We start from the raw sequence: 25,600 nt of genomic DNA on the forward strand, positions 1-25,600 counted from the left end.
AAGAGCTTGTACTACAGAGAAGGCCCTAGCCACAGGGTGGAAGGGCCATTAGGTTGAAAATGAGGTTTCAATTTTTCTAGTCTAGAGTGGAGTCTGAAACTGCATGAAATTGGGATAAATGGGCAAATGTACCCCAATATCTCCTAACACTTTGAACGGTAGCTTGGCCTTCAGAGCAGACGCTTTGTGAATGTTGCCTCTGCCTGGCAGCTTCTCATCACCTGCAGAGCCTCCAGACGATGGTCCAGAGCACGCAGGCTTCAGCAGAATAGCTTCCACCAACTCTTTGGGCAGTCTTGCCCTCTAGTTTCTTCCCCTGATTTTGCTGATGGGAGATGGTGTGAGTACCTCTGCTCTCTCCTGGTATACGACAGTTCCTGTGGCTGGACAGAGCAAACATCTGGGAGCAGCGGCGAGGCACCTGAGGCTGGCGTGTGGGCATTGGGCGAGCAGCAGCTGGGTAAAGACTCCAGTGGGAAGGGAAGAAGTGGAGCTGCACTCTGTCCCTGGTGCCCTCTGCCTGTGGGCTGCCACGACCCATCCTGCTGATTTTCGGGCCGGTGCCGCTAAATGCTTACTTGGTGCAAAAAGTGAAATCTGGCAATCCAGTGCGGGGGTGTTACAGATCATAACCTTTCCACAGAGCACGCTGGGCAGAGCCAAACAGCAGGACATCAGACTTAGTGCCCACAGTCTTCTGTCAGGCAGGGATGGCCATTTCCAGTGGCTTGTATAAGTAGAAAAATTCAGATCAGAAGTATTCCCCTTCTGTCTGACCTAGAACATCTGGACTTTGCTGAACTCATTAGTGCAGATATTTCACTGTGAACTCAGTGGCAATTAGCAGAGTGAGGCTGCACTAGAAACAGGGTGCATGACTGAAATTTTTAAAACCTATGGTGATCCAGACAAACTGGGAGTAAAGTGCAGAAGAATGAAAGCTCTTGTTCACACAGGTTTCATAGCTTTTCTTGCAGACAAGAGAGAAATGTGTCTTAATATAAGCTTCATTTTGAGGGAAAGGCACACACGGATGGGCCGATCTATTAATTATAATCAAATTAAAGGAAAATGTTATTGTATATTTTAAACAATCCCTAGCAGTGCCACTACTATCACTGTTAGTGCCTGGAAATTAAAGAAAAAAAATGTAAAACCAGTTTTCACTGTTTATCTACTTTTGTGTGTATCTGTTTAACTCGGTTTAGACTATGAAATTACTAGACTTGTCTGGTTCACTTTCCTTTATGGGCAGTGCAATGTTCTGGTTTTCATATTCTATAAAAGTAGCGATGCCACAAATTACAAGGGAAATGCTTTGGTCCCTCAGTATAGATATAATTAAATCCAACTAAAGTATTTTCATTGCCAGAGATGAGGAATCTTAAATAAAATAAACAAGCCACTCAGCTAATAAAGATAATTTTTAACACCATATTATCAGACTATTGCTGAGAATTTTCAATTGCGTATTTAAATTTGAATCTTTTCTTTAATAAACATACAGCCATTATCATATGGTATAATGCCTATAACCAGCTATACCTAACAAGGGCTGTAATCCTGTTGAGCTGCTGTAATGGCATGAACCACATAAGTAAAACCCGAGTGGTTTATCAATGTCAACAAACTCCCAGATGGAATTACAGTCTTATACACACTGTTTAGTTGTATGCTATTAATTATAACATATGACAAAAATTATGCTTCTATTAAAAATGCACAGATGAGAATACATGTTCTTGAAGGGAACTTGTTTAAAGAGCAGAAGCCATCTATTGCTGCAAAGCAGAGTCATTTTCAGTGCAATACCTTTTCAGGCATATTTGCAGGATAATGGGGACTTGGATTCAAGCTCTGAAAGAAATATGGTGCTTCAGGCTCAGTAGAATATTTCTGGTTTTGTCTCTTCAGCTGCAATTTTCTTATGTTGTCTGCCTTTGGGGAAATCTGGACAATTCCTGAGGAAGCGTGAGCTGGAGCACAGCACTGAGAATCTTTGAGTAATAAACCACGAGACGCTGGCCAGGGAAGTCCTTTGGGACCCATCGGGACTTTGTAAAAGAGCAGGGGCACTTACTGGATGTTTTAAGGATCATTATTTTGTAAAATTTCAAAACAAGTCAAATAACACAGATTCCAAAGTCTGATGTGCTCTCTGTGCAGTCATGTTTGTCACCTGTTTTAGAAAAGCCCCAGTGTAAAAAAAAAATATCTTTTCCCCAGTTTAAAATGAAATTGCGACTGGAAAGCAGTGTGATGAGACAAACATGGAGCTAAATTATACCAAATAGAAGTGTCTTCTGAGTTGGAACGAGCTTGGGAACCCCCAAAGTATTTCAAGTGATCTTCAGTGCGTCAAACACCACAAGGTTCATCCATCTATAATTGAGATAGATGAACTTGCCAGTATTTACAGGTATAATGGCTGCACAGGCAGAGAGGAGAGGTAAAAGCAGAAAAGGCTGAACCTGGGGAAGTGGTTCACCATCCCTCAGGACCCCCAAGAGAGAAGTCAGCTCTGGGGATGACCAGAAGAGTTCAGCAGTTCGCTCCAGGGAAACAGTAAGACAGGCTCTATGGTGAGAACAGCGTGCTGTTGTGGGTTTAATTCCCCAGTGCAATATCAGAAATAGGGTGACAGCACTGTAGGATGGTGCTTTCTGTAGCTCTCAGAGTTATTTAATTCCCCCGTCCTAGAGAACTGAAAGGCTTATGCCTGCACAGAGCTGGCTTCTCCGAGTGTGCTTTATGCAGAAACAACAATGGCAGAAACAAATGGGATATGTGAGCGGGCTAAAGAAGGAAAACACTCCTTTAAATTCTGTGTTGCAGCAAGGAGGCGTTCGCTGCAGATTTCTGCAGTATGCACTGCAAGTCTCAGCATGGAAGTGGTGCGTCTGGGGACATAAATCCTGTCCCCACAGCCCCTGTGATACATGCACCTCTCCAGCTGGCCACTAACGTGTGACCACAAAGGCGAGCAGCTACCATCATCAGCAAGGGCAGTTTCTTTGAATTGCTGACACAGCATCAGTCTTGTCATTCGCTTTTCTTCTCAGCTGGTCATGCATGGAGCCTTCTTTCAAACATACCAAACCTGGCTTAGTGGAGGGAAAGCAGGGCATGCCTTGTGTTGAATGATGGGTCACAGTAGCTGGGCAGTATCAACTGTATGTGGAGAACAAGCTCCAGTTCCTTCTAAATGGGCAGCATGGAAATTAGGTTCGTTTGCAAGACAGCAAAGGGTAAAAACTAGGAAATTAGCTTGAGCTGGGCAGAAGTATTTTCATCAGGTTAATCTTGGGTTTTCTTTGTTTTAGTAAAGTAGATTTCATCCTAGTGTCTCTTCAGACCTAGTCCCCTACATTTTTTCATAAGTTTTCCTCATGTATGAATCAAAATTTAAAGCTTTGTTTTCAAAAAAAATAAAAATTGAATTTAGAATGAGAAAGTTTTCTTGTAGGATTCATATTTTGCATTTTTCATTGTAATTTGTATACTATAATTCCATGACATGTCAGCAGAAACATGTTTCAGGATAGTAGAAATACCACCATAACATGTAATAGTTACAATATTTCACATTCTGTTTTTAAAATTGAAAGAGCCTGCTTTGTACTGACTGAAGTATCAAATCTGATTTTTCATTGCAAAATGTCTCCTCTTTATTTTCTAATGAAACGACTTGATACCATTCCATAACAGGCACACTTATGGCTAATGGGATCAAGCGTAAAAATATAAAACAAAAAATGAAATTTAGAATGAAATCTCAATTTGCAGAACAACATTACCTGTTTTCCAAGACAAATGCTAGAAAGGCAGAACATTTTTAGAGAATTGTTGTTATTATAATTCAGAATTCAATTGGCAGAAGAAAGAGAACTTTAAAAGCTTTCTGCAAATATGACTTTGCTATCCTCAACAATTTTCACAAGGGGACTAAAAGCAAGAATAAAATCAGGGGTGACACCACCCACTGCCCCACTCCCTGATCCCTCCCCAAATCTGTTGGTGCAGCTCCTGTCTGCCTGCAGTTGGGTGGTGGGTAATTCTTGAGCGAGCTAGAAGTAGCAGGTGAGAGGGTTAAATAAGCTTCTTAAACAATTTCCATCCTGCCACTGCCCTGTTTTAAAATCCCTGAATTACTCACCAGCAGAACTGTTTATTTCATTATTAAAATGAGGCTGCAGGGCTGTCTCTTCCCCACCCACGCATGATGTTCACGGAAGGAGAACTACTCCCACATGATTACAAGGTCTGCTATTAAGTGTGAACTTCATATTTAATTGTAATTGCTAGCAAAATATAATTTAACAGCAAAGTATGCTGAATTTGTAACAAAGTACCCCTTTTATTTGAGCAGGAATATGGATGCTGCCCAAATGTATCCGCATGGTTCCAATTAAGCAGAGGAATGTTTAATGTAAAACTCAACTTGATGAAAATAACTGAAGTTTCTGACAAACCAATAAATTGGAGTCTAGAAAGCTCTGCATATACAGTACAGTCAGGGAGGGGCAACACCCGCTGGGTCATCAATTTTGGTGCAGTCTTCCTGTTCGTTTATGCTAAAATAATACCATGTAGGTAATTCAATTTCTCCCCAGCTGTAAACATAGAGAGGAATGCTGGATGCAGATCTGGCTGAGGATGGAGGGGGGCCTGGGCTGGCTCCTTAGCCCCTGTGCAATTTCCAGGCTGAGATTTTGAGAAACTTTAAACCCAGAGTTGCTTTTCTCCTTCTCCTTCTCCTTCTCCTTCTCCTTCTCCTTCTCCTTCTCCTTCTCCTTCTCCTTGTCCTTCTCCTTCTCCTTCTCCTTCTCCTCCTCCTCCTTCTCCTCCTCCTCCTTCTCCTTCTCCTCCTCCTTCTCCTTCTCCTTCTTCTCCTTCTTCTCCTTCTTCTCCTTCTCCTTCTTCTCCTTCTCCTTCTCCTTCTCCTTCTTCTCCTTCTTCTCCTTCTCCTTCTTCTCCTTCTTCTCCTTCTTCTCCTTCTTCTTCTTCTTCTTCTTCTTCTTCTTCTTCTTCTCCTTCTCCTTCTCCTTCTTCTTCTCTTTGGGGGCTAGCACATCAATTGTTGTGAAAAGGTCCCGCAAAATATCCTCTCAGAAGATTTGAGTGTTTGGTGGTGGAGATCTGAACATAGGGTTCCCTGCAGGAGCTCCCAAGGATGCCAGGCATGCTGCAGGGGGAATTGCAGCCAGTAAGGTCTGCTCCTCTCAGCCCCCATTGTTACTGGCAGGTCCCACCTCGACGTTTTGTTTAAGCTCAAGGTAATGCTGGAATCAAATTCTGATCTTGGATACGGCTATATAAAACTGGATGTGCTCCACCAGCTGAGCTCAGAGTGCGGCCCTCTACCTAATACAGGTTTTGGGTTGTTTTTTTCAGTAGAATTGCTGAATTATAAACCTAAAGCTGTGGTGGTTAATAAGCCACATATATTAAGGAGGAAATCTGTGGCGGACCGATTGTTTTAGCAACCTAATGCTGCGTATAAAACATGCAGCTCTTCTTGGGAGTCCTGCATTCAGGAAGAGAAGAGGTTCAGGGCTCTAAAAGCAGCATGAATCCCCAGAGAACTAGAGCTGAGGGATGCTGGTTGTATCCTTGCAATGAGAGCTGCTTTATGTAGTAAACAAAATAATCATCTACTCTTTAGTGATCGCAAATAAATCTTCCTCAAGAAGCAGGGAAGATAGGCTAGGTGGGGTGAGTTCAAAATGCAGGCAATAAATTATGAAATTTTTACCTTTTCACTGCTGCTGTTACCAGGCTGTACCTCACTCTTCTCCACAGCCACATCTGTGGGCAGCACCAGCTCAGGCTTTCAGAGGCAGTTACATGCCCAAAGGGTTTCACCAGTAACTAGACCAAGGTCCGTAGAAGGGACTAACTCTCAGGTACCCCAGCTGAACCCATTGCACCCAAAGAGCACCAGAGAAGAGTGTGCTGGGAAATCACCTGTGCCAGTGTGGGTCTCCTTATCCTCCTCTGAACCACCCATCCATGGTCTACCTAATCCTCTTTTTTTCATTGCAAAATTCATCTTATACACTCATTTTCCCTCACTCTTGCTCTGTCTTGCCTACTGAAACAGTGAACTCCTCAGCAGTGTTCTCCATACCTACAAGGATAGTGCCTGATCTAAGCCAGGCCATAACATGCTCCTCTGATGTGCATAAAAAATTATTTCAGTTAACATAAATTGCGCTGTAACTCTGCTCAGGGTTTGTGTGGGGCTATTTCTCTGAATTCAGCTGGCATCTTTTCTTACTCGGCAGTATTGCTAAAGGCTCTTATGCAAGGGCTGTTTTGTTTCTCCAGGCCCGCCCTCCCCAGCTCAAGAAACAGCTTTGTAAGACAAAAGAAAAGCTGGCTAATTAATTTACCCTTTTCTCTCTACCTACCGAGAGATCTGTTTACACTTTAAATGGGGTGGGCCAGGTTACTCTTGCCCTCCCAAGGCCAACGTAAGAGCAGACTTTAAAACAGGACTTTGTAAGTACCTATGTTTGCTAGAAATATTTAGCTTCTTAGTCCTGTGACCAAAGCAAATCGTTTGCTTGAGCAGAACACGATGGGCTTTTATTTCCCATTATGGGAAATACAATCTGTGTGATCCTGAGAGTGTTGTGTGGTAGCTGACGTTTGAGGGTCAGTTCAAAGTTATTGTTAGGTGTCTCTGGCTCTTGCCTTCCATTTTCTGGCTGGTCTCTTGATAAGAGTCTGCTACAATCAGCATTCAAGTGTCCTTTTTAAGGGTAAAAATGTTACTTTTGCCAATTTTTCTTGTAACTTTACAAATTCAGAATGCTCTCTCAGGTCATTTTGAAATACGGTGACAGAAATATGGGCTAAATAATCAGCAGCGACTCAGAGGATCTAATATGTATTTAAAACTATCAGGATATATTGTTCTATTTTCCCAGAAGCTTAATAATGAATAACCATAAACCTGGCATGCTTATATTAATCTCTGTAGGATATTACAGTTTGCACTCAAGACCTGAAGTATTTTTTCAGTGACAGCAACAGTTGGTTTGTACCTTTTCCATTTCTTCTATGCTAGACAGGCCAGTACATAAACAATGTGCTCTTTTCTTATTGCACAGAGACAACAGCTAGAAAATAATGCAGAGAGAATAGACCGCATTTATATTTTCTACTGTTGAAATACTGTCAACAAGTTCTATTTACATAAGATATTTCTACATTTTGGAAGATGCTTTTTGTTGATATGCCAGAACTTTAACTTGGTACTTAAGGAAGAGTTTGACATTTTGGTGTGTTACCTTTATCTCAGAGTATAAACTTACTCATGAAATTGGGCAAAAAGTAGCTTTATAACCAGGAACAAGTTGAAACTTCAGCATTTAGGCTTAAAGATACTGGAGGGGAACAGTTATGTTTTGGGACTTGTATTTAACTCCCTGTGGGTGTTCTTCATTGTGGGTTCCCAATCCAGCAGAGCCTGCTGGCTGTGGGAGCCGTCCATCGGCAAAGGGAAGCTGCAAGGGCAGAAGTTACTCCAAGGTCGTGCGGTTCTTTCCCTGCAGCCGTCCCTAAGTTAGGGACTTGGGAACTTTTTGCCTTGGCAAAGCCAACAGCGGCATCAGCCGTATCTTTCCACCCAGTAAGGTAACGCTGAGCTGGAAACAAGTCTCTGCGTTACAAGCATCTGCTTTCTTCAGAGGAGCTTCATAGCAGCTGCAGCTGCAGCTGCATCGCTTCTCTGGCTGCAGCCTAGCTAGTACCTTGGTAATGCAGCCATGCAGCTTGTTCTGCAGTTGAGCGTGTGTTTTAATGTCCTCTTTACTTCCTGATACGGGAGATCAAACACCTCTTTTGTGCTTTTCTAACGGCTTTACCTAGCCCTTTCATGCCAGTGCACACGCAAAAGCAAATCCCGCTCTGCAGCCTGTGTGGCCGCTCCCCAGCACAGCTCTGGTCCTGAAGGTATGTGTGGTATTCGTGGCCCTGGCGCGGCTGCAGCCCTGCTGAGGGCTGATGTGAGCTGAAGTGAAGCTAGTGCTTAAAATGTCAGTAGGTTTTGTGCTCTTAAAAGTGATGGACTAATACTCTTTGGCTTGCAGCTGGGATAATGTAAGTTTCCCCACGCAGTTTTGCCAAGCTTGCTCCGTCTTGACCTATATTCCTTCTGCCATAGAGGCTTTAAAGCAGACTAGACAAAGTACTGAAGAATATCCTGTAGGGAATAATCTTGCCCTGGGATGATGGTGAACAAAATGGTCTAATAAGCTTCCTCACCTTTAGTTTTTTTCATTCCCTGTTCTCTAAAGCAAGTACCTGCCGGCCAGGTAGGGAATTTTGTGACGTGCAGACCAGGAGGACAACGTCCGACCTGTGGTCTTGGTGTGTCAGCAGTGAAAAGCCTGGGCAGCTCCAGAATAGACCCGCAGGGGACAGTTTAACTTTGTCATTTACGTGGCCCTCAGCATACAGATGTTCTGCTGGGCATTTCCATCACTGTGACAAGCAGGCAGTGTTTTGCTCTCACCAGGATTTCCAAATGTCTGGAATATTGGAGCAGGAGAAACCGTATCTTTCTAGAGCTTATTTTTATGGAATGTATTATGAAAAGGGGTCCTTAGGAAATAGCAAGTCACCAGAATACTTATTAAAATGACCTTAAGGTCAGATTCTGCCACTGTTAATCACAATAGTTGTACCTTACTCTGTGAGCTTTCCCATTGGATTCAGTGGGATTACTTAAGGAATTCGGGTACTACCTGATGGGACCAAAGTGGCAGAGAGGCTGGCCCTTAATAAGCATAGCAGCTGTAACGCCACATGCCTTCATTTTTACCTTCTATTTTAGCTAGGTAAAAATACTTCATTTGCAAGTCGTTTTCTTTTGAAGATCCCTTCTTCACAAAGAAGGTGAATTTTATGTAGCAATTGTTAATATATTCTGTCATTTTTATCCAAATTTTAATATATTTATTGTTGTAATGTGAAGTCATCTTTGCTGAGAATGTGCTTCTACATTAGAAGCTCCCCAGTTTTTGATTTAAAGCAAATCTGCAATAGGACAAAGAAAATAATTTTATTCTGAAGTCTCCTTGAAATTCTTCAGTTTTCACAAAGATATTTTCTGGGGTTTGTTTGTATTTCTTTTTTATTCTATTTTAAGCCACTTCTGCCAAGTAGCCTGATTTAGAAGGACTGGGCAATACTTCATGCTCTTTCTGAAATGATAAATAATGGACAATGACTTGATTCAGTATTGTAACAGCTGCATGAAACAGAAAGGGGCCGCTATACAATTCTGAATATAAATGGGAAACTCACCTATGAAGAATTATTTGCGCTTCTGCAAAATAAAGTGATGAGACTTATTTACACATTTTTATGCTCTGGGAGAAAGGGATGCAGAAATGAAATTTTTCTTCTCCTCGCCAGAGAAGAAAATTAATTTGGCTTAGGTTTCACTCTACTAAATAGTTTCTTTTCAACCAGAGACACAAACCACTTCTTTGGGTGTTTGCAAGAACATTCTTAGCTTTGAGCATTAGTTCAGGTTGTTGAACTTGTACTCAAGGGCTTGAGCACTTCAAGAAGGTATTTTACTAATAAAAGCTTTCATTTTTCAAAGTAATAAAGGATTGTTCTTTGGTTTTTTTTTTGAAGCCAGCAAATCTAAAAATACTCAAATACAATGTAATACTGTGATACACAAGTTGCAGTGCAGAATTCTAGCCCTTTCAGAGGATTTCAGAGGCCAGTGAGGGATTTAGGCTCTGTGCTAGTCCTGTGCTCACAGACAAACTTAACCCTGTGAAATTGTTCACGTCACACATCAAAACTAGATTTTTTGGAAAGAGCTTCATAATGATTTAACTGCAATCAAGTATGTACTATGCAAATTTAATCCAGAAGACTCAAGTGTCAATATTCAAGTCAGAAAATACATGGTTTAATACTGTTTCCCGTGTCCTGCTGATGTGACTGCAGTTATTGAGATGTTTCTTTTTAACTTCTCTGTGATGGAAACAATCATGATTACAGAAAATAAAAATTAGAATTTAAAGTAAATTTAAGTCTGAATGATGTCATGTGAAAAGACAGGATTCTTTTGCTTCTTTCTTTGAGCCAAACTGTGCCTTAAAAGTATGTATGTAAATGTCAGTGATTCTTGCAAGTTTCATGGATATAAGGGTAAAAAACACTGGTGGAGTGTTTAGCTAACCAAGAATAATTATTTCATATTTGTTATTTTTCTAAGTGTAAAATGTTTTCCTCAAATAGAAGCAGAGCCAAAGAAATTTCTTGTTATTTTTGAACATAGATTAGTCAATGTGAACCATTAACAGGCAACTTTTATGCTGAAAATACTTCTGGACTATTTGGACAATATTTCTGAAAAATTAGTACATTAAAAGGAGAGTGAGATCCATATCTTATTATATGTAAAGGAAAAAGGAGATAGCTGTTAACATTTATCAACTCCAGAGGAGCAAAATTCTGCATCATCTGTTTGTTTTTTTGACAGTACAAGATTGTTTGTTATTGCATATCTATAAATGGTTTTGTCCAATACAGTACTTAAGCCTAAAAGCTGAAGGCAATATTACTTTCCTAGCAAATTCTTTTGTACGCTAATATCTCAGCCTCTCGAGATGTACTTTCCCCCCCATTTTAGCTCTAGTGTTCCCCTTTCTTATCCACTGGTATAATGCTGTGTATCTTTCTGGGTAATTTTTCTCTCTTGGAGACATGGCAGATCTTTTAAATATTTGTAATTTATGTTTGCCTCTGAAATAACCAGTATCAAAGTTATACTTACTTTGTTTTTTATATTTCTCACCTGCCTGTGGTGGTGGCAGTACTGCACCTGCAGACTTTACTTCCCAGTCTTACGATAGCGTCTGGAGAGCGTGGTCACAGGGCACGGTCCTGCGGCGCTAAGTGCGATGCCAACATAAACCAAGGCACTGTAGCTGGTGTGGAGAGTTTGCAGACAGAGCACAAAATGGGGAGAGAGACAGTAATGTGGGGAATACCAGAAGAGGAGGGGAAATGCTGGTCAGCCCTCAGTGCTCAAAAGCTTAGAGCTTAGTAAAGGCCCCTCCTTGGCCAAGCCTTGAGCGGTGGTTCGCTAGGTTGTTCTGAGAGTGTGCTTTCCTTCAGTTGGGTCATCTGTGATGGGCTACTGAATATGGACCCGAAGGAAGGTTGCTTTAAACCAACAGCGAAAAACTTTTCTTGGCGTATGGGGTTAAGCCTCAAGACATTTCCCAGGATGGAGAAATCCCTTGGCTTCCGTGTGTGTATAAGTGTATTTAGTCTCTTTTTCCTCAGGCAGACAGTCCTCGAGTTTCTCATTTCATAGTTTGCGTTGGCTGGAAGCAAGAGGAGTTTATTATATTTAAATTTATTTATGTTATACTTGTGACTATTATATTTCTTAATATTTTAAAATGTCATAAACATTTCAAGTGCTGAGGGCTGAACCATTGCAAATCACAATAAATTCCAGTGTTCAGAAAGTAAATCAAAGAAAGGGGTCTGTCCCCTCAGCCAAAAAGGCACTGGACCAGAGGAGCCTCTTTCAGGGGGAGCAGATGAAACTTATGAGTGGAGAGCAGGGCTCGGGTGCCCAGGCATCCCTCTTAGGTACAAGTGGATTTACAGGCTCTAGAAACGCAGTGAAATGACTAGCTGGTAAGTATTTAAAAGAAATATCAGGACAGTATCTGGATCGTGACCTTTATGGGAGAGGCAAACTGGTACAGCTCCTAGCAGGGGACTCCCTGGCCCCAGTGCCCTCTGTCCCCTCATGAGGTCCCTGCCGTCAGCAAGAAGTAGGAGGTGGGGGCCCCCATGAAGGCTGACTGTCCTGGTGGGGCATGGCCAACTTTGGAGAGGGCTCAGGACTCTCTACGCCTACTCCCTATCCCCTTTGTACCTCCTGCTTTGGTGGCTTCACACTCTCCTTTGCCTTTTTTATTTACCCTGTTACACTGCACCCCCATATTCACCCCTTTTGCTAGAAAATCAGGCTGAGGGCTCATGCTGTGTCTCTAATGAGGGTCACACAGGATCAGCCATACCGACCCCTCAGTTCCTAGGAGCATCAGTTCCTTCCAGGACTGTGACTCCCACGTTGCTGTCTGTGACCCGCACCCCTTGTTTCCAGATGTACCCATTCACATGTGGCCATTTAAAATGTCTCCTTTGAGAAAAAGGGGTACAATCTGTCTAGGAGTAAAATGTTCCTCCATAGGAGATGTTCTGAGTTACAAATGCACTGGAAAGCATCACATCTTTCTGGGTCTTTAAAATACAGAAAAGGATGATTTATTTTGCTTTTTCAGCACTTTTATTACATATTCTCACCCCTGCCATCTTATTCTACATCATGTTTGCTTTTGCTCTGATTTTTTTTTTATTGCCAGCCTGATCAGGTGAACATCTTTGGCGTTCTCTATCAATTTTCCACTCTTTGCAGCGTATATTGCTTGCTGTATCTTTTTCTTGGATTTGTTATTTATGACTCTATTTCTGTTTTTTTCCTCTCTGCCACTGAGTCAAAAGTGCATTTGTAGCCAAAGTTGTCATCCTCAGTTGTGCAATAGTGTTCTTGGGCCTTTTTCTCATAATGTAATAAATTATTTTTAAGAAGCACTTCCAAGTTTCACCATCTAATCTTCTCCTCCCAGTTTTGCTTTAGCATTCCTTATTTTTGAAGACTAGTTTTTCTGATGGACCAACTCTATTTGTGAAAGGTAATCTGATTCTGATACAACTTCTCATTTTTAGTCCAGTTACTGATTTACCTTTATTCACCAGAAAACAACTCAAAATGGAGGTTTGCATTACTGCTGAAATTTCAGCCTGTAGAAAGTCTTTAAAATAACCCTACTGCATCACAGAAAACTTCGCTTACATGGGAAAGGAGGAAAACTTTTGGATTTAGAAAGCTTTGGGATTTCGGAACAATCCAGATGGCAGAAAGATAACAATTTTCCTTTAACCTTGCTTGCTTAGGTTGCACTGGCTGCTGGCAGGTGTAATGCTAATTTCTCCTCACCAACCAGGAGAGTGATGCTTCTGAAGAAGAATTCAACTCCCTAATTCATTGACATCAAACTGGCTTCAGTGGGGGTTTGGATGAGTCCGTATTTCAAGGAGCACGTATGAAGTTTGATGTGCACATCATCCATCTATCACTGAAATCAGTTATTTGTTTTACTCATGTTTCTTCTACCCATGGCTAGAAGAATGAAAACAAGGCTGATGTTATGCTCAAGTGGAATCCCAACTGCAGATATCCTGCCTTTGGCTTCTACTCACCTAATGTTTGATATCAATCTAATGATACAATTTTTTTCAGGATATGATTAGTTGTACAGTATTACACAATACAGCACTGTGGTTATTATAACTGTAATAAACTAGAAGCAGAAAAGATTATGAATGTGTTTTTCTGTCTGGTAACTGGGTGCTTAAGCTCAAATTCAGGAAAGCATTTCTATAGAAAGGCAAGCTTACAGTGTGCTTAACGTCAATGACAGGTCTGTACCACACTGAGGCACATTTCAAACAGAAAGAAACCTAAGCACGGGTATAGGTGTGTTTAAAAATGGAGACTTGAAGCATAAATGTGAGAAGGGGATTTTGCAAGAAATCAGGATGAGGTCTGTGTGCTGGTGTAGGGCGGGACCCAGGGATACGTCTTTGGTGAAGGGCAGTTCCCCTGTTTTCCTAGGATTTTTGCTGCACAGTCCATAGATCCCACTCAGGCAGCCCTGTCGTGAGAAACTCAGCTAGCAATAAGGCAAGTGAGAGGGAAGAAAAATAAAGCAGAAGTTTTTCTTACCAGTCAGCCGGGATACATTTGGCAGAAAGTAACACAGTTGTTCAGATAACTGGGCAGCCAAGCTAGAGATGCAGTCTCTAATACCTTATTTTCCAACAAATGTTTCCACTTTTTTTCAGTTCAGTTGCCATTGAGAAGATTTTGATTAGTTATTCATCAAACTTATTTACAAAATTCTATGTCTGTAGTTAATTTATGAGTAGTTCTTGGCACACTTCAAACAGCTGTAATGGCTGTACAGTGTATATGGTGTATTTCTGTTTCCTGACTGAATGAGAGGAATGAGATTTCCACTGCAAATATTTTTTGTAGGACTTCAAAATTTGCTTTTCTTGAGTATTTAAAAATATTTTTAATACTGTTTCCATGAGTATTCCTGTTTTTGTGAACACAAAGTCAACATGGTTGAAATGAAGAGTTTAAAATTTTAAAGGAGAAATAAAGAGTTTCTTTTTTAGTGCAATCATCCAGCTTGACCCGAAAGTCACTTTAATCCTAGTTCTAAGGTTTCATAGGGAAGTACACAGCCACAGGCACGTTCACACATTACTTGTGTTCATGGAAGCATTAATTGAATTTCCAAAGTCCTGTCTCAGCACATGCTACATGCAGTGGGAAGGATTCTTTAAAAGTCTCTCTCACTTGGATCCCAGGTCCTTGTGGCAGCTGACTTCATATAGGAGAAGGAGGAAGGGAGTACCTAAAGTTCAGGTGGATAAGCCGTTATGACAATGACACTATAGTGCAAGAGACATTTCATCGGATGAAGAGAAAGATCGCGTCAGGGCTGACTACAAAATTGCAGTTTTCCAAATTGTGGGAAAAAGAGCCCTGTAGTGGTGTTCAAAAGCATTTTTACTTTGAATTCCTGAAAGAGGAAACACTTTTCCTATACCGTAAGTAATGCTACCAGCAAGAGATAACCCTTGAGCATTTCTGAGTGACATACAAACAGAAGCAACAACTTCACCTTTGGCACAGAGTTCTCACAAAAATATGCAGGAAAATGCCACCCTACAGCTCTTTCATTAAATGTAGCTTTCCTAAAATGACTCCAATGCAGCTATCCCTGCCCAGCTAAACCCAGACTATCACTGTGGTAGGGTGGGATGGATGTGCTGGACGGAGATCAGATTAGATCTCCTCTCTGTCACACTCCTGTCAGTCACCATGCACCCCGACACTGAGGTAAACCTGGCACTGCAGCAGGGGAGCCCAGCATTTCAGTGAACTAAACCAGCCTCTCTTGCTGCTTGCTAGCAGTGGTCAAGATTGCCTTTCTCTCTGACCAGTTTGTTTGGGTTTTGGCATCTATCCTACTCTGTAAGCACTGCACAAGTCCAAAAGGATCTAAAGCTCAGGCTCAGCTTGGCTAGGTTTCTAGGGATTTTACAATTGAATTTTTTCTTTTACTTGTGCAACATTTCCAAGAAATACTTTACAATATATATTTTTTTAGCATAGCTGTCTGTCAATTTTCATGGCAAAAAAGTATTTGGAAACTGGAGAATAGTAATAGTAGAGTTGTTTTTAAAGGAATCACCCTACACCATTCTAGGCCAAAACCTTTTATTAAAGTTTTATGAAAATCCTCCCTGTTTTTTACATTCCAGTTGAGTCTATTAGCTTTGCAGGTTTTGATGATCTAGCAGGTATAAGCACTTCTCACATTAAATGCAGTGTTGACAAAGGAAATTCACTAGCAAAGGTTTCATTAACTGGGGATTATACTGAAACCTTTTCCCAGAATTGCCAATAAATGGAGCCCTAATCCAAAATTTGGCTTTAAATTCAAGTGCAACTAATATAATTTTGTGTTTGGTTTAAAATTACCTGTGGTTATTTTCTCATTTTTGCAATATTCAGCATTATGTCATCTGGTCTCTCAAACAGCATTGTTCCTATGATGAAAAAGCAGACTTAAATCCCATGTATGAATGAAACTTCAGTTTAACTTATGCTTCCAACAAGTCCTGTGGAAAAAGAGCCCACTCCTGCAAAGATGGAGGATTAACTAGTTCCCTCAAATGATGCCATAGGTAATGGACACACTGCTGAACCCGGGGCTTGGTCCTGGGGTGAAGGTCCTGAAGTGACACATCTGCAGTGTGTCAGCACTGCTTGGACCTGAGGACGTGCCCTCCCTGTGTTGGTCAGAGTTTACGGTAAGAAGATGCAGAGATGGGCCTGAGCCGTGAGGGTGCCTGTGGTTCCTGGGGGTTTGCAATTCCCCCCAGTGCTCCAGTGCTCTGGCCAGCGGAAATCCGGCACCACCGCAGGCAATGGGAGTTTTGCCATAGACGTAAGCTGTGTGACGGTCTTGCCAACCTTGGTATAAAATAATGTAATACCCTCCTCCTGGTCTCCCTCCTGGCATTGAAGTTCTCTGACAAGCTTGCCTGGTTTGCTCTCTCCAGGCATGTGAGGGGGCTACAGCAGCTGCTGGCTTCCTCAGGCAAGAAAGTCTGCAGATTTACAGACCCTTTAGGGTGGTGCAGGAGTCGTATGCGGTCTTTCTAAGTTTCTTTGTGCACTACAGTGGCCTTTTCCACTCTGTTTCTAGAGGAAAAAAGTTGCAATGACAGATTAGGTGATTGCAATTAGGGAGGCATCTGGGGCCCTGCTGCTATGCTGCAGACCCTGATGCCCAAGGAGGAGATCCCTGGCCTGGAAAGGTGACAAGAGCCTAATCCAATTCTCCTAAACTCAGTGGGAATCTCTCCAAGGATCTAATAGGTTTAGGGTTTATAACACAGCCTGTTAAGATGAAGTTTTTGAAACTACCTGAGGGAGCTGAGCGTAGCTTTCTATTAAAATTAATAGGAATTGGATATTTAAATTCCTTAGACATCTTTGAAAGCCTTACCTCTAAGTAGCATATAAAGATCTAATGTAACTTCCATTGCACCTAATTTACAGTTTATAGTTAAGATGATGTAAACTCTGGGGTTTGTTTCAAAATGTAGTTCATTTATTTACAGCTCCCAAAGCTAAGCCACTGTTTAGTGTTCTATGAGAAGAAACCAAATATTTTGTAGTAGCAGACATTGTGGTCACAACTGGTGTTCTGACTTGCATTTTATCCGAGTCAAGAAGATTGCAGTATCTCATGAGTAGAACTGAGACAGAATTGTAAATCTGAAGTCTTTTTGGTTATCTTTTTAAAAAAGAGTTTGAACTCATATCACCCTGGCTTCCTTAATGGATTTACATAAACAATGAAGTGCCTCAGGAATATCACCAACAGCTGTTCTGTCAACAGATAGCTTCATTTTCTCTCCCAGATTAGGGTGGTCTGAAGCTATCAGCAGCTGATCTGACAGAGTAAATCTGAAACAAATTGCTGTTGTTATAATCCTTCCTTGGCATGAGGTGCTGCAGAGGAGAGAAACCAAGTATTGTTGCATAAGTAAATTGGCTTGGCTGGTGGTTCATTAGCGTGTATTGAAAAGTGTTATATTCCCTGCAATTCCTATCTATCTATCTATCATCTGTCTAAATTTGTTTGGGAAATATTTCTTCATCCCCAGAATAATGTAGGAGAAGCCATTTCCCAGTACCTCCTGATTTTAAGGTTGATCCACAGGTGTAAAATGAAGTTCTGAGGTTTGTCACCTGAAGTTTTTTTTTTTTTGAGGTTTGAGAAATGTGGTGAACTTTTTTTTTGTTTATATTTTTCCTGAGACTACTATTTTGGTTGAGCTTAAAATACTATTGGAAAACGCTGTTAGTCATGACAGCAGCTTAGTAGCATGGTGATGCCCAGATGCCTGAAGTCCTGGAAAGGCTGTAACGGAGGTGACTGGCAGAGTATTGCTAGCTTCCTTGGCACTGGTAGAGACACTCAGTTTGAGAAGCAAGAAGCAGCTCTACATTACTCCCAGACTTTACTGGGGAGTTGTGGTTCAGATGCCGTAGCCATCTTTATTGCCATTTCAGGGACTGGATGTTGAAGATAGATTGGCTCCATCCCAGGAAATCCCCAAACGCTGTTGGGTTTCATTTTGCTGAACAGGTCTTGAGGAAAGTGGATGCTGCAGGGAAGAACACCATATCTTTCAGTCTGAAGAAAGCATCACTTTGTTCTGAATTTAAGCTGCTGAAGGAGGTGCCACCAAGGCAGGTCCCAGCACCCCAGGCCAGCACTATGCTTTGGCTGGGGGCAGAAAAGTGAGCGGTGGGAGAATGGGGGGATTTCTGCTCTCCTCACAGGAATACATTGCAGAGGGTGTCACCTCTGAGGGTGCTTGTCTCCTCATCTTGGTACCTGCCCTTTCCTCTCTCCCCTTTGGTTATTGTGTGCACACTTGTCTACGTGGCTGACAAGCTAGTTGAACTGATTTGGGATTTTTTCCTTCTATTGGAGGTAATGCCAGCAGTGGAAGACAGGGCTCCCCTCTTATATCTTAATGTAATATCAAAAGGAACTGTGTGAATTAAAATGATTTTTCTTTCCTAGCAAAACAAAAGAGCTGAAAGATTTTAAACCCTAATTGCATCAAAGGAGGGAAATTAAAATATCCTTACAGGAATTCAGGTTACTGAAAAACTCAGGTCCAGCCCAGACACAAGTATGTTTTATATTAAAACTTAAGCAACCAGCCAGTATAATATTTCCTGAAGTTTCATCCATCATGCTACTGGTTTCTGCAGGGAGAGAAACATAACCTTCCCTTGCTATGTCTCAGGAAAAGTAAATAATATTGTTAAGAAGCTTGTCATATCACAAGTGCCTAATTAGGGAGGTTTGGGGAGCTGGCAAGTTTGCAGACTTCATTAAACACGCTGCAATGCCCTGAGGAAGAAAAATGATGAGGGATATCTGCAAATTATATAGGTGCAGGCTGACCTTGTACCACAAGACCGTAGAACGGTTTCTCCAGAGGGGCAGAGAAAGTAGCATATGGCTGCATGGACCGAGGCACAGAGCTGACAGGAGTGTGGTTGAAGCAGCTGCAGCATGGCACCCAGTTTGCTCTCCTGCTTGCAGAAGACTGTGGAAAAGCAGGAGAAGGGTTTGGCAGTAGCCCTACACATCATTTTGAAGACAACCAGAGACCTGCTGGATCCAGGAAACTGGAGTGTTGGCGTGCGGCGAGAGCAGCCCCACCAGACGGTGACTGGGGTTGGGACTCTACCAGAAGAGAGCACAGTGAAACATGGTCTTTCTGAAGACATTTCCCATCTCAAGGTCTTGGTCCTCTCTGCTGTGTGTGGAGCATGACTGTCTCTGGTCCTGGCTCGGGGTATGAGTTCCCGCCGGCCACTTGGAGGTAATGACAGCAAAGGAGAGGAGGGTCTCCTCCATCCTGGCCCTCCGTTGGCATAGAAGTACACATAAAACTGAATTTCCCTCCACCTTGACAAATTCTCCAAATGCCACAACCCAACGGCATTCTGATGGGGATCTCTTTTAATTCCTCCCATCAAAGCTGTTGTGGTTTTAATGCAATAATTAGGGAACCTAATGGTGGTGAGTATCAGTCAAGTCAAGTCATTATAGGTCTCACCTCTCCCAGGTGTTTGCCCCAGTCACTGATCTTGAAGCTAGGGCTTTGCTGGTCCCTTCTTTGATGACCAGTTGATTACTTAGCCAATGAGAAGTCTAGCAGCTTGAGGAGGATAGGCAGGGAGGACCATAATCCTGGATACTGTAGAGCCTGGGAGAAACAGAGCTGAAACAACTTTCCCATACCACAGGTAAGTGGGGGTTTTAACCAGAAGTGCTAAGAGGTGAGGTAGCAGCTCTACCAGGTTCCCTGTGCTGTGCGGAGACCAATCTGAGGTGTGCTCTGAGACCGCCTAATTGGTCAGATCCTGCAGGGTGGTCTCAGCAGAGGCCCCGATACCACTGGCACAGGTGGCAAGCTGCTCAGCATTGCTGAGGCTAACACATTCTAGGCATGTCCAGAGCAACTCATCTAGATACCTAAGAAATCTTACTGGGGGTGGGAGGCATAGCCACTTCAAGTCTTTAATAATAAAGCAACTTAGCTGTATTTGCTAGAGTGGGAGGAAATCCTCTTTTTTCTTCCTTCTCACTAAAAATGTAAAGATATTTTCAAATGTTAAAAGCATGATTTTAAAATATTTCTTTATTTTCTGGTGAAAAGTTGAAATGCCTTTTAGGGGAAGAAACATAGTCTAAGAAAACTGTACATTGCTATTTATTTAAAAATCAAGTTTTCTATTAAGGAAAGAAAGAAATGAAAAAGTCCAAGCTACATATTTGACACATTTGCATGACTAAAAACTGGAAGTCATGGGGAAAATTAATATTAAGGGCTTGTATAACTATCTCATTAAAAATAGAGCGAAAAATAAACAGATAATCCTTCCACATTGCTTTTCGTGCCCTAAGCTATAACTTCTATAACTTTATAACAGCTGTGTTTGCTACTAATGAACCACCAAAATGTTAGGGCCGTATGAAAGTACTGCAACAAGTCATGACTTCACAGGATAAGCCCAGAAAAATCTTCAATCAGCCAAGTCCACATCGGGATTAGGCACATAGGGAGGCTTAATTAGGCATTAGCGAGGCCCTTAATGGAAGGATACCTGCTGAGGATCTAGCTGGACATCTCTTAAACATATTTATACCCAGCCTCTGGGCTGTGGAATTGACATTCGGTGCCTGCTCTGCTGATCAGCCTGTGCTTGCAATTGTTTACAAGCTAAACAGCAGGGGGGCAGGGGCACTAAATAAATAACATACTGTCAAGCTATTTCCTTGTCCAACAATGGTTTCTCATTAGTTCCTTCCTGACCCGTGATCAAGGAAGGATAAAGGCCTGAAGACAAAACCAGTTCATTCTTTTGCATTTTTTTTTTAAGCTGGTGACTTGGAAAATTCTACTGTTGTTGTGAAAGGTATATCCATACCTGTATCCCCATTAGTTAATATACCTGTTACCTTTCACTGTTACTTGCAAAATGTAAGTGCTATTTCCTGTTGTTTACATGATTTTTATACCAGGCTTTAGAATTCAGGATCCTTTATACCGCTGATGTGGTGAACAAGGACATGGTTCATGGTCAACTTCATACCATGGCAGTCCTGTCTGCTTTTCATGAATTTTCTCTCTGCAGCATTGCATGTAACCAGCGGCTTTCTGGGATAGAAGAATAAATAATCTTGGGAAACAAGAGTGGGCTTGAGTCCATGTGGAGACTCTTCACACCATATGGGTGCACTTCGGTGTTCAGACATGGGCTGAGGCTATCTTCAAGGCCCATGGGAAGAGGAAGAATCTGGGATCTCATCCCATGTTGTCCCCTAGTGTAGGCCTAAGCAGATGTTTACCTTTGGATGGGTAGCTGTTTGTCACCTGGCTCTGCCACCTCTGTGTTTATCAACTATGTTTGTGGGATTTGTTTGTTAGGGAACTAATATGGGGTATAGTACAACCTGGGAGCCTACTGATAGAGGACCCATGTAGCCTGTGTATCCTAGGCAGCCAGAACTGAATACGTCTTTACACATTGCAGACTAACAGCTTGGGTAGGACCAAGGCTTCTACAGGATTAAGGCTTCTACATTCAGCTGTCTGTCTGCACATGGGCTAGGTGTCTGAAGCGCCGTCTTGTCAATGGAGGACTTACCTGTACAGTCTATGGAGTCTAAAGAGAGATTTGGATGACCAGTCACTGAATTCGTCTGTCCACGTGCAGGTGTCATTTAACCATACCATTTAAGATGCTCCAGGGTGTCCTGCCTAACCTCCTAGCTGCCAGTCTAGGAAATCACAGGCCTCCTGTGGGGTACGTGTCACCTTTACCTCCCCTATGGATGTGTTTCAGATACCCTAGAGCATCTCAAATAGCATGGGACACCTAAACACAATCAACCATGCCCTAAGTGTCTGGTTTGGATTGAGGTGAATTGCCATTCAGACACTGTTGATGGCATTGGGTAGATCTCCATTAGCTACAATGCCAGTTTCAACACCAAAGTGCACATATCTGAAGTTATGTGTCCTAATGTAAAGTTGAATCTCACCCTGTAAATGACAGGTTGATTGAAGACAGCAGTAGTGATAGGCGCTACAAAGAGCTTGAGCAGTTTAGCCACCACCCACATAAGGATTTCAAGAGAGTGTAGATGCAGCCAAACTGTCCAGCCAGGGATTGGTTGTGTTCAGGAGTGAACCTGCCCAGATTTTGATTCAGAGCTGGATGTCATTCTGGCTATAATAAGAGAATTCAGAAGTTTGGCTATTAGTTAAACAAACTGTTGCTTTATATTAATTTTATTTTATTAAAGTACTAGAAAGAACTACGTTTTCAGCTGAAAAACATGACCTGAAACTGGGCTATTCCAGTTAACACCTATTTCACAGAAATGCCACCCACGAAGAGTTTTCTGAACGAGATCAAGAATCAATTTATCAGTGCTCACATTAACTATAATGGCAGGTCCTTAGCAACTTTACTCTCTTTCAGTGATTACCTAACTTTGATTGCATACTGAATGCCCTGAAAAACTCAGATGTGGCTCAACCATCTGGCATTATATTATACATTTTAAAAGGTGTATTTAAGACCTTATGTGGCTGGAATAACACTTCTGTGGAGCTAGTGCTCTGATCTGTGTTCCAAATCCATCACATTATTTTCTTATGAGGCCAGAGCTACCATCACTAATTAGGCCTTTTATTTTGTTTTACTAGATTATCTGGTTTTTAACTTTAAGATCTCCTTGGCCAACCAACAGAACTTGGATGAAGTTATCTGAGTAAATCCATGCCAAGTCTTAGACAAAACTAGCAGAGTTCATTTAAGATTGCCACTTTTCCAAAATGTCGAAAGCAAGTGAAGTTTTCCTTCTTTCCTAAGATCCATGAACACCAGTTTGAATTTTACAAACCAGACCTCATCATAGCTGTGTTTCGCTGCTTCACAAGTTTTTTGTCTTACTGTGAAAGGAAACTGTTACATTATGAATGTTTGTTTATATGCCATTTCCAGGCTTTGCCATTGTGTTATGATGATGTGATATGACAGGGAGCACCAGGAGAACCTTATGTTCAGTTTCTTCCTTTGTGTATGAGTCAAAAGGTAGATATTAATCTGAATCAATGCCTTTGCATTCTCATCTCCTTCACATTTTAGAGAAATACATACATTACTTCGTGTACTCTGTGAAATAGGCAAGTGAAGATACAAAGGTAAATATGATAAGAATGAGTTAGGAAAGCACATAGAGTGGAGGAAGATGACAGTCTGAAAACAAGTTGCTGTACCTAATGGGTTAGAAGACTTTTTTTCTGTTCTGGATGTTATTAACAGCAGTAGCTGAAACTCAGCAGGTTTGGGTGTTGCGTTTGGGTCAGCTTGTTCAGACTCCCCTGCAGTCTCCTCAAAGCAATGAAGAGATTATTTAAGTATAGGTTATTTGTAAAATTACTTCACTACTATCTGCTTTGGACTGAATTGATGCTCACCCCAGCCTCCCTCCTGGATTTAGAATTTCTCCACCAGAATTTCATGTTAGAATTTCACACCAGAGCATATGAGAGTTTCTTCGAAGAGATATCTCAAATAATAGAAAATAACCCCTATCAGTTTGTATGTCAGCTTCATCTTTGCTGATATATTGACCACTGGAGGTGCCTGCTGAGGGTCACTTCCATCCTTCCAGGGGAAGGAGTGCGACGTGACTAAATATCACCCATACAGCTGGTAGGGGAGATGGGGCAACCCCTGAGCTTGCCTGTTGTTCTCTCCTGGATCCTTTTCTCTTTGAGGCTCTTCTGGAGGCAACAGAGAAGGTACAGATCTGGCTCTGCTCTCTGAGTGTCCTGCTTTTGAGATCCCTTTTTTTGCCAGCCTTTATCTTGGCTTGATGTTCCCCACTGATGCTGAGCACTGATTGGAGCCTAAAGGTGCTTTGAAATGGCAATTTCTACAATATTTTAAAATCCTAGGCACGGATTAGCATCATCAACATTTTTCTTTTGTGATTTTGAACGAAGGCAGCAATGACTGCTTTGCTTTGTACTGTGCTTCCTGCTGTTCAAGTGCCTGAGCTGTGCCCAAGGCCACCTACCAAATAGCCAGGATAAGGCTGAGTTGAGGCCCCATCCTGCACAGATTCAAACAGTGATGTTGCTTGCACAGAAGCCTAACTTTCTATGTGGTCCATTGAACAATGCTTCTGTGCATGCCTGGGAGCTTAAACACAGCCACCAGGAGCTCTGTGTTCCAAAATGAGCTACATCTAACGAATGTAGGTGCCACTAGTCCTGGAGGGCTGTTGGAGCTTGTTGAATCATTCCCTTGGATTTTGGAGGGATTAAAGCTTTTCGGTCCTGATTTGCACACTGTAGGAAGCAGTCTGAATCTCACTCTCCACCTTTTCCTCAGACTCTACTTTGTGAGTTTACAGACTATGCATGGCAAAGAAATACAAGTAGTTTCTTTGAAAGGTTTTTTCCATGTACAGTGTAGCTGAACAGTATCACTGACCATAGCTCAACCACCACATCACCAAGACAATGGTATAGTTCAAATTCATTTTCAGCAGTGGTTTGGCCTTCAAATCGCGGATGACCTTTGAGATATTATTTGAAATCTCTCATTTGTTACTATTGAAGAGAACAGAAGAAGCGGCAGGTCTGTGAATACCGCTAGCTCTGTGCTAAGATAAAAATATTACTCTGGCAATATGCAAGCTGCATTTTTTCCTTCATCAGATGTATGATATTGGTTTTGTTTTGCTTTAAACAGCGTGCTTTATTATGCTACAGTTTTCTAGAGAGCAAATTCACTTTTCTGTACAGAATAGGGTACCTCCTAGTAAATAATGCATTTGCCATTTCAGCTCAGCATTAAAAGGATTATCCTCTTAGATAAAAACCTGTCTTTGATCAACTTGTGAATATCCTTTAAAAAAAAAAAAAGTTGCTTTTTGGAATTACATTTGCTTCAGCATCCAAATGTACGCTAGGGAAAGATCATTGTTCTTCCAAAAAAAGAAAAAAAAGAAAGAAAGAAAGCAGACCTCTGCCAAATACCTCTCTATTATGTAAAAAGCCTCCAAAAGAAAGAGAGAGGTCAGGATGGTGCACTTGCCAGTAAGAAAGCTGAAAAAAACAAACAAACCCACAATTATGGCACAGATTTCAGCAACAAAGATCCCTTGTATAAAGTATGGGCACGGTTTCTTTTCCATATAAACTTGTCCAGGTCTGAAGTAGCTCTATTGATTTCAGTAGTTTCCACAGACCCGTACCAGTTCTTTGTGCCATGGGAGTTATGGGTTTTGGACAAGTTATTGGTACATGTCAATGCAAAACGCTAGAAAAGGAGTAAGTGGCAAATGGCTGAATCTGCTCCCATTAAAGTGGAACTGGTGACTGCATTAAAATTTATGCTGCGAGGAAGGTCAGTGTGCATGTCTCGATTGAAGGCCTAGCTTTTAACCTATTAAATAATTTTGCATTTCTTGGCTCTTGCTTTTGGACTTTGGCTCTTTGCTCTTTGGACCCCAACAGACTATGCCTGAAAAGCTTTTAGAAGAAGTGTGTCAGAAAGGTCCCATCTCTTCCAGGGACTCTGAGCTCCCTTCCAGGTGTGGAGGGTGAGCTACTTGGGAGCTGGGAGCATGAGAGGCTGAGCTGGCCCTGCTTCTCTGATGAGGGCATGTCCTGCAGAAATTGCTAGCAGGAAGGAGTGATTGTGCTATAAAGTACCACTCCAAACTCCCACCGAAGCTGATGGACTCTTTGGATGCAAAGCTCAAGGCAA

Source organism: Buteo buteo, chromosome 9 (genome assembly GCF_964188355.1).
Source record: "Buteo buteo chromosome 9, bButBut1.hap1.1, whole genome shotgun sequence".
In the NCBI taxonomy this organism is placed as follows: domain Eukaryota; kingdom Metazoa; phylum Chordata; class Aves; order Accipitriformes; family Accipitridae; genus Buteo; species Buteo buteo.